This window comes from Zerene cesonia, chromosome 29 (genome assembly GCF_012273895.1).
Source record: "Zerene cesonia ecotype Mississippi chromosome 29, Zerene_cesonia_1.1, whole genome shotgun sequence".
In the NCBI taxonomy this organism is placed as follows: domain Eukaryota; kingdom Metazoa; phylum Arthropoda; class Insecta; order Lepidoptera; family Pieridae; genus Zerene; species Zerene cesonia.
Genome location: NC_052130.1, coordinates 6439362 through 6455108, shown reverse-complemented (window position 1 = coordinate 6455108; position 15747 = coordinate 6439362). Strand labels below are relative to the sequence as shown.

At 35.2% G+C, this 15747-nt stretch overlaps 1 protein-coding gene across 1 annotated transcript in view; it reads right to left on the bottom strand.

The window, feature by feature from the left end:
- Window positions 1–14290, bottom strand: part of LOC119837818 (octopamine receptor beta-1R-like) — a 63050-nt gene extending 48760 nt beyond the window's left edge. Inside the window, exon 1 of the mRNA XM_038363589.1 lies at window positions 14158–14290. The gene's annotated coding sequence lies outside the window, so the exon portion shown is untranslated. The remainder of the gene's footprint in view (window positions 1–14157) is intronic.
- Window positions 14291–15747: the final 1457 nt, after the last annotated feature.

Genomic DNA, 15747 nt, shown 5'->3' with positions numbered 1-15747 from the left:
ATATCATAACTTATAAGGGAGCCGTGATCTGACCCGTAACGCTGTTGATTCTGCCAGAACTCATAAGAACTCAGAAGCAGATGGTAACACAAGAAGAGATAATATATAGTGAAGTCCCTTGTCCCCTAGTGGGGTATGGGGCAGATGATGTTCATCCGTTTCACTGATCGATTTTTTTTTAGGGACATATAGGTGATCAGCCTTCTGTGTCCTGCCAGATCGAGACATTTTTTTTTTGTGCGTCCCCACCGGGAATTGAACCCAGGAACCCTCGGTTCTACGCTTACGCGTTAACCACTGTACCAAGGAGGCGGTCAGGAGGAGTAAGAAGAGATAATGGTAACACTAAATGAATAGGAAAAATAATTTGTCAATACAACACACTATAAATGATTTGGTTTATATATAGATAAATTGTAAAAATGTAAACATATATTTACGATTGAACATGTTTTTAGATTAACCTAAGGAAAAAATGGTAAAACACGAAATTTGAGTTACGAAGAATATTGATTTAAGAATATTATTTTATGGTTAATTAAAATAAAGTAATTTTTACCTACCGAGAATGTTATTAAAACAATTAAAATGGCTCCAACGTAATGTTATTACTGTTATTTTATGTGTTTTTATAGTCATGACGACAATAGAGTAATGTTGTTACATTTACCTACAAACATAATTAAAATCATAATACTACTTTAGAGATAAAGTGAATTTGAGTTGTAATTTAATCACGTTTTTTTATTAGTAAAAACCGGGCAAGTCCGAGTTGGACTTGCGCACTAAGTTCCGTACAAAGCTGTTTTCTTATTATGTGTCTAGCTTTTGCCTGCGGCTTCGCACGCGTTAAATTCGGGGTCGTTTAATAGATTTCAAAGATATAAACCTTCAACACTTGAAACACTCTATCTATCAAAAAACGCAAACAAATCCGTTGTGAGTTTTTAAGATCTAAGCATACATACATAAACGACTTTGCTTTAAACTGTGTAGTGATGATGTAACTAAAACATTATGCTTTTTGCAATTTATTTAAGACTGCTTCGTGTAAAATTTCAATTCTCTGAGTTCACGAGAGGTATTTTGCAGGTTTTGGTTCCCTTGTGGGTGTCGAAAAATTGCAGCATATCGGCTGTATCTCTAATTGCCTTGGCTTAATTGATTTTCCTCAAAGGACAGGAGTCTTCAATATATGAATTTAAGGTTTATACCATCCCGAGCTCTGAGAAAAACGTCTTGACAGACAGTCAGATAGATTACAAAGTGATCCTATAAGGGTTTCGTTTTTTTTCTTATGAGGTAGGGAACTCTAAACACGCTTAATGAAACGAAACTATCCAAACGTGATCTTACATGTAATCAAGTTGTTTAAATATAATGTAAAGGAGCAAACATTATTCCTTATCTCTGTTATCAGAATAATGCGTAATTAACTGTGATAAATACAGAAAACCCGGATATTTGATTACATGACTTAATATAAATAACTTAATTATTGTTTAATACAGTTAATTTAATTAGATATATAATTGAAGTTTTAGTTTCTTCGCTATAATACTATTTACTTATTTATTTATTTATTTAATACACTTTATTGAGCTGAAAACATAGAAGAAATAAAAAGTTACCTATATATTATTCCAGTTGTTCAGCTATCTACGTACCAAATTTCTTTGCAATTGGTTCGTTACTTTTTGCATCATCAGCCCATATATGTTCCCACTGCTGGGACACAGGCCTCCTATGAGGGTTTTAGGCCATAATCCACCATTGGGTTGGCAGATGTCACATGTCGTCAAAATTTAGATTCTTGGACATGCCGGTTTCCTCACGATGTTTTCCTTCACCGTTTTAAGCAGTGGTGTTATCCACGTGTGCAGGTAAATTGAAAAATCAATTTATAGTATTTTCTTGTGTTTGATTTCACGCGAGTATTATACATTTAGAAATTAAAAACTTTTGAATAAATCGCGTTTAAAATCCGTTAAAAAGTTTTTAATTTCTAAATCAATTTATTTCCTGCACGTTCTCCCCTCCACGAACCCCCGACTTATCGATTTGAAGTCCGAGTTTTTCACCACTGAGCCACTACTGCTTGCTTGTTGTACCTCAACTGGACAGATTCCAAGATTCTTTCCAAGTTAGATACCTATTTACATAATCCTAGAGTGCTATAAGGTATTATTATGTTCCGGCGAAGTCGGAGTGATTATTCAAATAATATTATACTATCATAATAGTTAACAAATTTTAGACTTTGTATGTATGAATACACTACGCCGTACAATAACCGTAAACATTTGGACAGCACAGCGCGTTGACTCCAACCGAGAAATGTGTTTAGTGTAAGGCCGGTTACGAACGTCATGTGTGATCCTAATTAGAACAGGATTGACTCAGCGCCATATTGTGACTTCATACCTTTTAATTGTTACATACTTATATTATAAATGTGAAAGTTTTTTTGGATGTTTGTCCATCAATCACGTTGAAACTCCTGAACGGATTTTGATGAAATTTGGTATACAGACAGTGTATGAGCTGACTTGGGTGATTGGACACTTTTTATCCCGATTAAATGCTCCCTTGGGAGAAAACAGAGATCTCGATGTCCGGGCGGAGCAGGGACGTGCGTCTAGTGTAACATAATCAATAATGAAAGTAAAATTTGACATTAGTACACAAAATAAAATAAACCATTATACTAAAGGTATAAGTGTTGTTTTGGTTTTAACCTTGTTTTTTCATTCCTACAAAGTAAAATATGTTTTCTAAAAGAAGTTTTATTTTATTTATTTTTCATTCGACACGTGGAGGTCATTAACCTTGCTATTTTTAATTAGATCGTATTATAAAGAAATCTATAATTAGAGGGAGAAAAGAGAACAATTCCTGTTATTTCCTTCTGTTTATATATACTGCTAACCAAAAACATAAAACAACTAAAATTAAATTAAAACTATTTCAATTGAAATCGACCAGAAAACAAAAAATATTGAAAGTATATATTTTGAATTTTTATTTTATCTTAGAAACATTTTAGGATAATATAACTAGACCAGTCTCGATAATTATTTCGTCATAATTAATGGTTTTAGCAAAAATAAACTGCTGTTTTAGTTAAACATTTTATGGAAAAAATAATTTTACATTTCGTTCCTCTGTACTAGTAACGTTGCTTTAAGTAAAGCAGATAGCAAAAGTATCCAAATGTATTTATTGCTATACATATTAACTTCCAGATATATCTAGATTAATTAAAACTATCAAAATATAATATCAATATATTAATAGTAGATGTTCGCTACCGTATCGCCCAATATAGCCTCTGTCACTCAGTGAAGATGCAGATATGAAAACTATTCAGTAGTTTTAACGTTGAAAACGTTACAAACATACAAAAAACAAAAGTTTCCTCTTTATGATATTAGTGTAGACAAATATTTTTGTTTGTTTGTCTTTCATTCACGTCACAAATTTGGTCCATGGTTCATTTTAGTGGCAGGAGTAGAAGGGTAGAGGCTGACAAGCTACTGTTCACCGCAGTGTTGGTACCATCTCATTTTCATGGAGTTACCTTTACCTGCTTGATACTAGGGTATAAAGAAAAGGATGTTTTTATCGGTTCGTTGAAGCCCAGCCTAAATACGAGCATAGCAGTTAACGGTAATGGGTTTCCCGTGTATCCAATCAGCTGAACGGCCGTCGCTGTTGGAAATTGCAGGTTTTTAGGAATTCACGTGCTACTGTTTGTGAATGCTACTGTTATTCAGTTAACAGCGGTTCATTAATGATGCATTAGAGAATAATGATCCTGGTAGTATAAATAGAGTGATACTTTAAGAAAAAGACTACCTTCTGATGCTACACTTAATCTATACTAATATTATAAAGCTGAAGAGTTTGTTTGTTTGAACGCTCTAAGCTCAGGAACTGCTGGTCCGATTTGAAAAATTCTTTCAGTGTTAGATAGCCCATTTCTTGAGGAAGGCTATAGGCTATATATGTACTACGGGCGAAGCCGGGGCGGACCGCTAGTTATACATAAAACAACTACTCGCATATTCTACCCATAGGGCTATTTATTATCCACGCTCCTGTTAAAAGATATGCATGGTCATACATAAAAATATTCACATCCCCTTGAAAACCTCCTACATTTCTCGTTTTTGGAAAATTGCCATTAACGTGAACGTGTTCCTATATTAATAATGGTAAATTACATTTTACACAAAAAAATCTTCATGTCCTCATGACTACATAGTTTTCGTCGTTTCAGGTGTGAAAACAATACTAAATATTATAATAAAATACCTAATACTTATTCTTAATTCAATAAAACCCATAACATTTTGATATTCCATTTAAAAGACGAAGAAGATTTTATGAGAAGAAGTGTGATTACTCTAAGAACTTTAGTGCTACAGCGTGTGCATTACAATATCAGAATAATATATTCTCATACGCTAAAATATTACACTTAAGAAGAGTAAAGACATTGATATATCACTCTTATCTCTTATCTCTGTCGGGTTTGTAACCTTTAGACATGATTAACGTCTTATTTTGCATCAAAAAACCATTGCTAGAGGGAATGAATCAATGTATAATTCTGAATATAGGAATATATTTGCTAAACTGCGTAAAATAGTAGATTAGATTTTTCTTTTTCCTACAACTTATTGTGGCGTAGCTTAGACGAGGGCGGTGAGGGTCCCGAGCCCATGTGGATTAAGAAAGAGCGAAAAGTAAGCGTCTATTTATGAATTCGGAAATAAAAATAAAAAATATTGAGATAGACCTTCAACGGACAGATAAACAAACCGAAGTCTTAATAGGATCCCGTTTTATCCTTTAGCTGCGGAATCGTAACTAGAAGCGGCATGTTTCCACTTGGGTCTTGGCCCCAGACGGCGACATCCGCGCTACGCCACTTTTTATGATACGCTATAAGACCGAAATCGCTTATTGTGTGAAAAATTAACTCATAATGCAAACTCAAACACGTATTTATTCGATTAGACTTCTTATAGCTTATTTGAATCGTCATAAAATAGTTTAAACATTTACATCAATAGTTCTACATCCCATCGGCATTTTTTGCCAAGAGTAAATATTGTACAATGACTTACCATCTGCAGCTTTTCCAGCTACATGGGGATCCAATGACGGGGATACTTTCAAGAAAAGGGAATATCATTACCTCAAAGGCAGAAAAAGACATAAAGTGCTTATGAGCGGCGGGCGTCATTTTGCATGCTGGTGACCAGTCTGACTGGCTAAGCTAAAAAAACGAAATAAAACGCGAAATTCGATGAAAACGCTCTCAATACGTGACAATTATCATCAGACATATAGTGAAATATCATGTCATAAGGTGCACTCGATTACAATGATAAATGACTTATAGTTATGTGCACTAACGGAAGCATGATGGATGACCATCCTCGTTGGCGAAAGCAGTAGGTTAAGTGAGAGAAATCGTTGGATTATGTAAGTAAACTGGGAAGCTTCGTGAAGGAAACGATTTGGAATCGATTGCAGAGATTTTTCTCTAAGAGCAAACAGTAAAGGGATATCCATATTTGGGAATAGGAAGTGCTAATTCGGTTTGGCTCCTAGCCTTCGTGTCCTGCCAAACCGAGATATTTTTTTTTTTTGTTCGCACCCACCGGGAATCGAACCCAGGTCTATACCACTATACCAGAGGCGGTTCATTTTTTATGTAATAGGTGCTGTAGTATTGTCTGAATTTTTTCTAGTGCCTGAAAGGCACTGGATGATCAACATTATTCAGAAACCAGCCAATTAGTTAAATAAAAAAAAAAAAAAAAGTCGTTTTATAAGACCTGTCTTTTTATTCAACGTCGCCGTTTATCCAAGTGCATGTATGATACAGCCATTACAAATATCTGGGCTGTAACATTGAAGTTATTACCTGTGTAAGTCATTAAAATTAAATGATCGCTGCAATTTGTCGACGAAATTTATACTCTATATGGTTATATTAAAACCTACTGATCAGTGATACAGTGAATTGAACTCACACAGGGACTAGCATTTTCAACTCACTTTTGTATGCTTAATATCCTACTATCCTATCCTACTAATATTATAAATGCGAAAGCTTGTAAGGATGTGTGTGTGTTTGTTGCTCTTTCACGCAAAAACTAATGAACCGATTGCAATGAAATTTGATACGTAGACAGCTGGATAACTGGAATCACATATAGGCAACTATTTATCCGGATATTCCTACGGGATACGGACTCACGCGGGTGAAACTGCGGGGCACAGCCAGCTAGTGTTTTTATATAACCGACTCCTTCAGACTCGAGTTTGACCCACTACAAACGGACAGATTTCAAGGATTGGTGACAGTACAATAATTTCATGAGTTCATCTTTTTATCCTGATTAGGATCGCCAGTATTAAAAATCCTCTTAAGTATACTCATACAGAGTATACTTACTTTACTTAGTTGACACTGGTATTACAGCGTGTTGTTTAAATTTTTAAACTATATAATTAGTATGAATACTTTTTCTTTCACATATAACGCGAGTGAAGTCAAGGGGCAAAACTTACCTTAAAGTAATCAAAAATATTCACAACCAAGCACAAAAGCACAATGGTTTCTTTATCTTTTCATCAAATTTCATTCCAATCCGACCACGCAATACAAATCATAAGTAAATCATAAGTAAAAATGCAACAAATTCCTAGAGTATTCAGCTAAGTAATTCGCTTTGAAGAGGCCTGAATTCTATCATACTTCAGTACTTAGAATTGTTTTAAGTTTGTTCCTAGAATTTTAATTTGTCACGTGGGCGGGAAGGGTTATAAATCGAGCGAGATTAAAAATGGATGCTGTTTTAAGAACCCTATACCTCTAGATGTATGTGTAGGCGACTTACATAATACTTAATACCTTAGCTTCGCTCGGGTTGACTGAGATAGCCTTATGATACTCGGCAAAAAAAAAATTTAAAATTTCGCTATATCATTATATTATATTAATTAATGGAATGTAAGTATGTTTCAACCCAAGCGCACTTGGCCAGCGTGGTGGATTATGGCTGAACCCTCAAAGGAGGCCTGTGTCCCAGCTGTGGGAACATATATGGGCTGATAACGAAGTATGTTTCCCCGCTATACTTGCAGGGGATAGCAGATGAGCGTGAATAAAACATCAACCTAGTTTAAATAATAACGATGGTGCGATACTAGTATAAATCAAAACAAATAGGTAGCTTTATTCCTTATTGATTTTTTCCGTACAACTTCGCTGGCGTATGGGACAGATGATATTCATCTGTTTCGTTGATCCATTTTCTTTATGGACAGGTAGCTCCTAGCCTTTGTGTCCTGCCAGCGGCCAAACCGAGACATTGTTTTTGTGCCTCCCCACCGGGAATCGAACCCAGGTCTATACCACTATACCAAAGAGGCGGTTGTTTTTTTATGTAATAGGTACTGTAGTATTGTCTGAATTTTTTCTAGTGCCCGAAAGGCGCTAGATGATATGAATACTAATAAAACAAAGCAGAAGCTGCTTTATTGGTTGAACGCGCTAATCTCAGGAACAACGTGTCCGATTAGAAAGTTCTTGCAGTGATAGTATAAATGTACCACGGCGAAACCGGGGAGAACCACTAGTCAAAAACATTTCTTTTTATCTATGCATAATTTTCAATCAAACAAAGTTATCTTAAATACATTGAGCGTAAGTCCATAGAAAAACACAACATCGATAGATTATACCATTTGACAAACAAATACATAGACACAGATAACAAAATACTACTTAGGTATAGATAAAAGATATACAGATTATAAAGTATCTAGAGAAAAAACAAATAACATTTACATGATTTAAATCTAAAAAATGTGCCATTCACAAAAAGTAAGCCGTGAATACAACACAAGAGGTACCAGACGAGAAAAACTTCACTCACATGATCTCGGATTAACATCTCAACATGATAAAAAGAGTATTATAACAAACAGGAACGTATCCAAATCTTTTCTTATACCTGCAAGCTTTTGACCCTGACTTCGCACGTGATAAATTCAGTGTAGATTAATAGATTACTATACATATAAGCCTTTTTCCTGAAACATTCTATCTAAATTTAATTTTTAGTTTTATAGCATTGAAATGCTTTATAAATGAGAAATTTTGAAAGCATTGCTACGGTTAGGCCAGAAACGCGGGTTCGAATCCCGCCTCGTGATCAAATGTTTTCTATTCTTTCAAAATTTCTCACATTCTGTCTATTTAAAAAACCCCATCAATAACCGTTGAGTAGTTTTAAAGATACAATACATAGGGCCAGACGCGGGAAGCGACTATGCTTTATACTTTCTTCACTTGAAATTACTTACAACTTGCACAGTTTTAATACAGACAATATAATAATAAATATCTTCTTTAAAAGCTATCTTGTGTAATTAACAAATCTTTTTGGGAAAAGAATGCCTACGAGCGAAAAAGTTACAAGGGTAATTTAATTTAGACACTCAGATTAACAATCAACAACCCAGATATTTCAAGCGAACCTACTAAAAAACTTTACGTATAGACTCGAAATACTCTAAGTATTTGGTTCGTGAAATTATAATGGATCTTTATATTAGGAGTGCCGTCTATAAACTTTTTTTAATAAAATATAATATGTAATACGAATTGGCTTAACATTATATATATATTAGACGAGAAACTGTGAAAGTGAAAAGTGGGGAGCCCATGTTAACACCGCCGCTGCTAAACTCAGTTCAGCCACTTTTGCAGTACGAAAGATACATCTCACCGATGTAGCTACGGCTAGACTGGTTTATTTTAGCTACTTCCATAGCATCATGTCCTATGGTATTCTGCTATGGGGCAGGGCAGCAGATATCGTAACTGTATTTGTATTGCAAAAAAGGGCCATAATTAACTATTTAACTATAATTTATTACTATAATTTCAAGAAACTGCAAACCAATGGAAACTAAATCTTAATATCTATAAATCTCGTGTCACAATGTTTGTCATCAATGGACTCCTAAACCACTTAACCGATTATAATAAAATTCGCACACCATGTGCAGTTCGATCCAACTTGAGAGATAGGATAGTTTAAATAATTTTATTTACGATAAATGACAACCCGGGCGGAGCCGGGGCGTGCAGCTAGTATTATATAGATTTCGTGGTTTGACTTTAAAATACGCAAATGCAACAAATGTATTTTTCTCGCCATGTATCCGTACGCCATGTACGTCACAACATTTAAGGTTATACTAGCTGCGACCCGCGGTTGAAACCGCGTAAGTCCGTATCCCGTAGGAATATCGGTATAAAAAGTGCCTATGTGTTATTTCAGTTGTCCAGCTATCTACGAAGCAAAATAGTATTATTATTCACCAATAGATGTCAGGAAAAAAAACACGAATAAAACACGAATATGACATTTTCTAAAAAAAATTCCTAGCTAGATCGATTTATCGCCCCCGAAACCCCCTATATACTAAATTTCATGAATGTCGTTGGAGCCGATTCCGAGATTCCAATTATAAATATATATATATATATATATATTCTTTCTTGCGACTACGCGGGCTAACTCGTAGTAATATATATTTGAAAGCAACGAATTTTGTATCCATTCCAAGTAAGTATGTAGGTATATACTACACCCTCATCGTCTAGTATTCCTAGAAATGCGACGCAATAAATATGGATAATATAAAACTTGAGACACGACTGTTGACAAACAATCTGACTTCCCACACGCCTCCCACCAGCCTCCCACGGAAATCTCATTGATAAATTTCATTGAAATTTGAAATAAGCAATATTGACACCAACATTGCAAATTTCTTAGTATTATGCTTATTATTTTAATTAATTAACCTAGACAACATTTTAATGGGACCACATGGGAGCTAAAGCTTAAAAAATGAATTATAAAAATCGATTCACTCAGTAAAGAGTTATGAGGTAACAAACACGAAAAATTCAGTTGAATTGATAATCTCCTGCTTTTTTGGAGTCTGAAGTCTATGCTATATCTTATCTGTTCTCCTTAACCAAATCTTTTGTAATCTGTCGTAACATTATTTATTACCATAAATGTTTAGCGTTGCTATTGCACTAAGTTTCTTTGATAGCCCCCTATATTAAACTCCAACTTAAGGATAATATTAATAGAAGTGTTTGTAGTGTATAATTTATTTATGTAATAGCCAGCAATTGAGCTGGTGGTTCGCCTGATGGTAAGCGATCACCACCGCCCATGAACATTCACAAAGGTAGTGCCTCTGTGATTGCGCTGCTCGCTTTTAAAGGGTAAAGGATATTCGACGTGAAATATTAGAATGCGAATGCTATGGCGTTTCGTTACGTGAATGGGGGAGCAGGACGCCCGTATCCTTTTCCTCACCATTTCCACTTCCATTCCTTTATTCGCGTTATCAGTCCTTTCATTATACCTTACCTCTTATAAGCGAGCAACGCAGAAACATTTGAAGTCCCTTTGTAACTGTTAATAAGCGGTAGTGATGGCTTATCCTCAAACAAACCAACAGTTCGGTTGCCCACTTTAGCAATAAAAACGACCGTTCGTTTAAAACCTTACACCTACACCTGTAATTACTCTTACACCTTCACCTACACCAAAACCTTACCTAATAAACACATTCACACACACACTTCCATCTTATATACAAGTAAATAAAAATTTAATAAACCCCCCAAGTAAATATGAAACCTGGATAAATTGTATAAATTTAATTAATTATTAACCGACCGTTAGCTTAATAAAAAGGCCTCTTAATTAAGCTGGGTCACGATTTATTGTGAGGTTCAGGGAAATAAATAACTTTAACATATTATGTGATGTTGTCAATAAACAGGCCTATTTCGAGTATTATATGTTTATCTGATTCTATAATCGTATTTTTTTTTTTTTTTACAGTCGGCAATGGAGCTGGTGGGATGCCTGATGGTAAGCGCTACCACCGCCCATGAACATTTGGAGAGGCATAAGGTCCATTGCAGACCTTACGCCTCTACAAATGGATTGCCGACTTTTTGGGAAGGGATTAAGAAAGGATTGGCGATAGGAATAAAGGAAAGGACTGGGAAGGGTCAGGAAAAGGATATGGGCCTCCGGCTCCCCCACTCACCGAACGAAACACAGCAGAATGCTATTTCACGCCGGTCTTCAAGTCCTTTTTTAGAAAACATTTATCCCTAATATGTGTAACATTTGTTGAAATGTGATTTGAAAGGGTCAGTAGAGTGAATAGATATTCGAGTTTGGAGTTGATTCATTATTGTTTATCCCCAAAACGTGCAGTTACAATTTCCGGAAGCCTGGGCTTGTACGTGCCTATAATTTATATTATACGTAACTACCAGTCTGCCTGGGCTTCGCCTATAACCTCAGGGATCAAGAACGTATCCAACGGTAAAATAATTTTTAAAATCGATCTACTAGTTCCCGAGATCAGCGCGGTGACACAAACAAACTCTTCAGCTTTATATTATTATCAAGTACAGATAGTAATTTTCTCGTAATAAAGATTTACATCATGTCCTTACCCTTTATCTATACTCATATAATTTTTTTTTTTATTCAATTTACGGGTTGTTTTGACGTCTTAAGGCAATACTAATTTCAGTATGGAAAAATGACAGAGCGATGTAGATCGTCTTGCGCTATCTCTTTCCCACACTGGAATTTGGATAATAATGCTTTATGACGTTATGGTAAACCACCTGTAATAAATCCATATCATATTTTATAGGATAAACAATGTAAACTTACCGTTAGAACATATAGAAAACTAACTGCGCCCCGCGGTTTCACCCGCGTAAGTCCGTATCCCGTAGGCATATCGGGATAAAAATTTGCCTATATGTTATTCCAGTTGTTCAGCTATCTACGTACCAAATTGCATTGCAATCGGTAGAGTCGTTTTTGCGTGAAAGAGCAACAAGCATACACCCATCCTTACAAACTTTCGCATTTATAATATTAGTAGGAAGTAGGATGAATGACCATTCGTGTCCGGTTCACTCATTTGCGTGCAAACATTGGCGCTATGATTCGCATTTCATGGAATAATATTTGCATATCTTCCGTCACCTGTAGGCACAAATATAACTTTCTGGACTTTTTTGCATTTTGAAAAGTACTTAAACAAAGATTTTATTAACTGGCCAACACGGAACCCAGGATCTCTCATTTACTAATTCCAACCACTGTACCAACAGACTTATAAATAAAGGAGACGATCTACAAATAAAACATCTTGATGGATTAGATAGTAAACACCCACGCTTTGGTGCATCTCAGTCTCGATTAGTTTTCTATCCCGTGGTTTGGTATTGTTATCTACTACCTTTTATATTTTTATTGCTATTTATGTATTTACTAGCTGCGCCCCGCGGTTTCACCCGCGTAACTCCGCATCTCGTAGGAATATCGGGATAAAAAGTTGCCTAGGTATAACATATTCCAGCTGTGCAGCTATCTTCGTACCAAATTGCATTGCAATCGGTTAAAAAAACACACACACATCCTTACAAACTTTCGCATTTATAATATTAGTAGGATTTGTTATGGTTTATTTATTTACTAGTACACGCTTCTTCTTATTTATTTACTAGCAAAGCCAGCATAGTAATAAGTGCGCTGTAATGTTAAGTGACCACCAGCAACCATAAACTCGCATTGCTTGTGGTGTGTACTGGTGTGATAGGTGCTTTAAGGACACAGGCTTTATTCTTGAACGCTCTTTTATTGTGATCTTTCAGGAATACTACAGGTGGTTGCCAGAGCTTCACCGTACGTGGTTATTTGTGGGTTCACCAAATGATATAAGTGGTTTTTAGAAGGAGTAGAAGGCCGTTGCCAACGCTAAAATTAAACAAATTAAAAACCCTATCTTTTAGTGCATTTTACAAACGAACTTTTATTTTTACTAATACTTTATGAAAGTAAATAAGGGCCATTTTGTTTGGGGCCTGCGTATTTCACCTATATAATATTAAATACGCATAAATGCATTATTAATTAGATGAAGTTTCAAGCGTTTTTGCGTGAAGTGTTTTATCTAGTGAAGTAGTCAATAATATGTAACTATAGGTGCTTGCAATGCGCGACACATAAAATCCTACTAATATCATAAATGCGAAAGTTTGTAAGGATGTGTGTGCGTTTGTTGCTCTTTTACGCCAAAACCACTGAACCGATTGCAATCAAATTTGGTACGTAGGTAGCTGGAAAATTGGAATAACGTAAAGGCTACTTTTTATCCCGATATTCTTACGGGATACGGACTTACGCGGGTGAAACCGCGGGGCGCAGCTAGTAATAATATATTTGTAAAACTACGTAGAACCAATACAACCTAGAAACAATGACGTGAATGGCGACTATTCCATACCATCAAGTCAGCCTAAGTTCCAATCCAGTCCAAAAGTTAATAATCCATTGCTATAGTTATATAAAACAAAAATAACACGATATCCGATATAGTTATTAATGCGAATTTCTGTCCTCTTAGAGTGTTATCTTGGTCGAAAATTTCTCATATTACCCTCTGCAGGCTTTGTTCTATCAAAATGAAAGAATTGATCCGAAATCTGTGCCGCGGTTGTAGTCAAATCGCTATAGAAACACACACAGACATTAAGTTCCCATATAACCGATATATCACTGGTTAATATCTAAATAGTATACACTATTCAGTTTTTAAGTTGATACATAATAGTTAAGCGACGGTAAAACCCCCTGCGAGCAACAAGCAAGCGTCGCATTTGATATAATATAAGACCTGTTATATTGCCCTCAGTCTGACTGAATGGATGGGTATTGTTTGTTATTTATGCTTATTAAATATAACACATGGTTTAAATGGCCTTTATCGATCTTGAAATTAACTTGCTTTAATTACTATATGTAATGTTAAATAGTTCTAATTAAATCATTAATGTATGCATTTAATATTGGAGTATGTTTGTTTCATTCATTAATTTGTAGAATAATTTATCTCGTAAATAATATAATTAAAAAAACAATTCGTTAAACTTACCCCCTCTTTTATCAACTATTTGCAATAAAATAAAAATTGAAAAAAAAAACAACGGTAACTTACGTAAAATCCAAAAAGTTTTCTCACACAAAAAAAAATAACACACAAACTTTCACTGTCAAATCATCCACAGAGTATACGCGTTTCAACTGACTGGTATTTTGGCGCGAACACACGTGCGGCTGCGTTCAGCGCTAGACGGGACTGCGGTGACAGATCTTGGGCGCAGGTTCGCGGAGGCTTCTATGGTGCAATGTGGTTGAATTTTGATATTTAAATATATTTTAGTTAGAGAGTATGCCAATGGCTATATTTATGATACGATCGGGTGTAATATTGAAGAGCGTTTTTGTTATTTTTTGTTGATAATAATGTGTAATTGTATTAATTTGTTTTTGCCGTTCGATTGTAAAACTGGTTCGTAATGGAGTTATGGCCAAATTGTTATTTACTTTCAGCATATATAAATGTATTTTTTATATTTTACACTGATTCTTTCGTCCAGTCTCTTGATGAATCTTTTCGGTAGATACAAAATTCTGAAAAAAAGGAAATTTAACAAAATGCGTTCCTCTTGAAAACTTTTAAAAATTAACACGGATAAAATAATACACGGGAATCAAGTTTGCGAAAATTTTATATCTTGCCTTATGTTTATGCTACTATTTGGACATGTTTTGTGTATTTTTTATCCTACAAGTGTTATAACTTTAACAGTTGCGTAGGTACGCAACGTACGTTTATAATAGTAATAATATAAATTATGTTTATTTGATGACTTGAAAAGTGATTCTGTCAGGCTATTAATTTTAAACTCATTGAAAATAAACTCAATGCTAAAAACATTTTTATTCGAGTAAACTTTTTAGAATTTTTCAATAGTCGCTCCGGAATGCCTCTTGTACGGACAATTGGCATTCAGACATGAAAACTTAAATAATTGATACAGACAGTTTGACTGTTTCATATCTAATTTTTAATTCGATAAGCGCATTTTACCGCCCTCAAAAATACACCGTCCTTGGCAAAAATGCTGGTACATCCGACACTGCTTTTAACAAAGTAAGACGCATCAAGTCACCTGAATGCAATAAAGCACTTTTATAAAACCAATTTCGTTCCAAGCCGATGTTTTTGCAGCCAACTTCGATCGATGTTACACGCCATGCATTATTAATTTGGACCGTATTTCGAGCTATTTTAAGCCGAGCCAATTTGACATCAGATCCGTTTCCAACGCGTTAATTAGTAGGATTATTGATAGTGATAGTGAAGTGATACACATGGGTTCTTTTGTACATGTCACTGTCGTATAAACATCGTTGGAAACAGTCACGGGATAGATTCTTATGGAATGTGTCAAACAATTGTGATTCGTAAAATAATGCTTACAATTAAATGCAATATTTTACGGTTGAATATTATATACCGGTGTGAAACCGTTAAGTTATTAAATAGGCTTTCGATATGTTGGGAGGTTTGCAACCTCGGAACTCGTAAATCTATCGTATCTGATTTTTTTTCTTATGTCATAGCGGGCAGCTGAGCTGGTGGTTCGCCTGATGGTAAGCGATCACCACCGCCCATAAACATTCGCAAAGGTAGTACCTCCGTGAATGCGCTGCTCGCTTTTATGGAGTAAGGGAAAAGGAA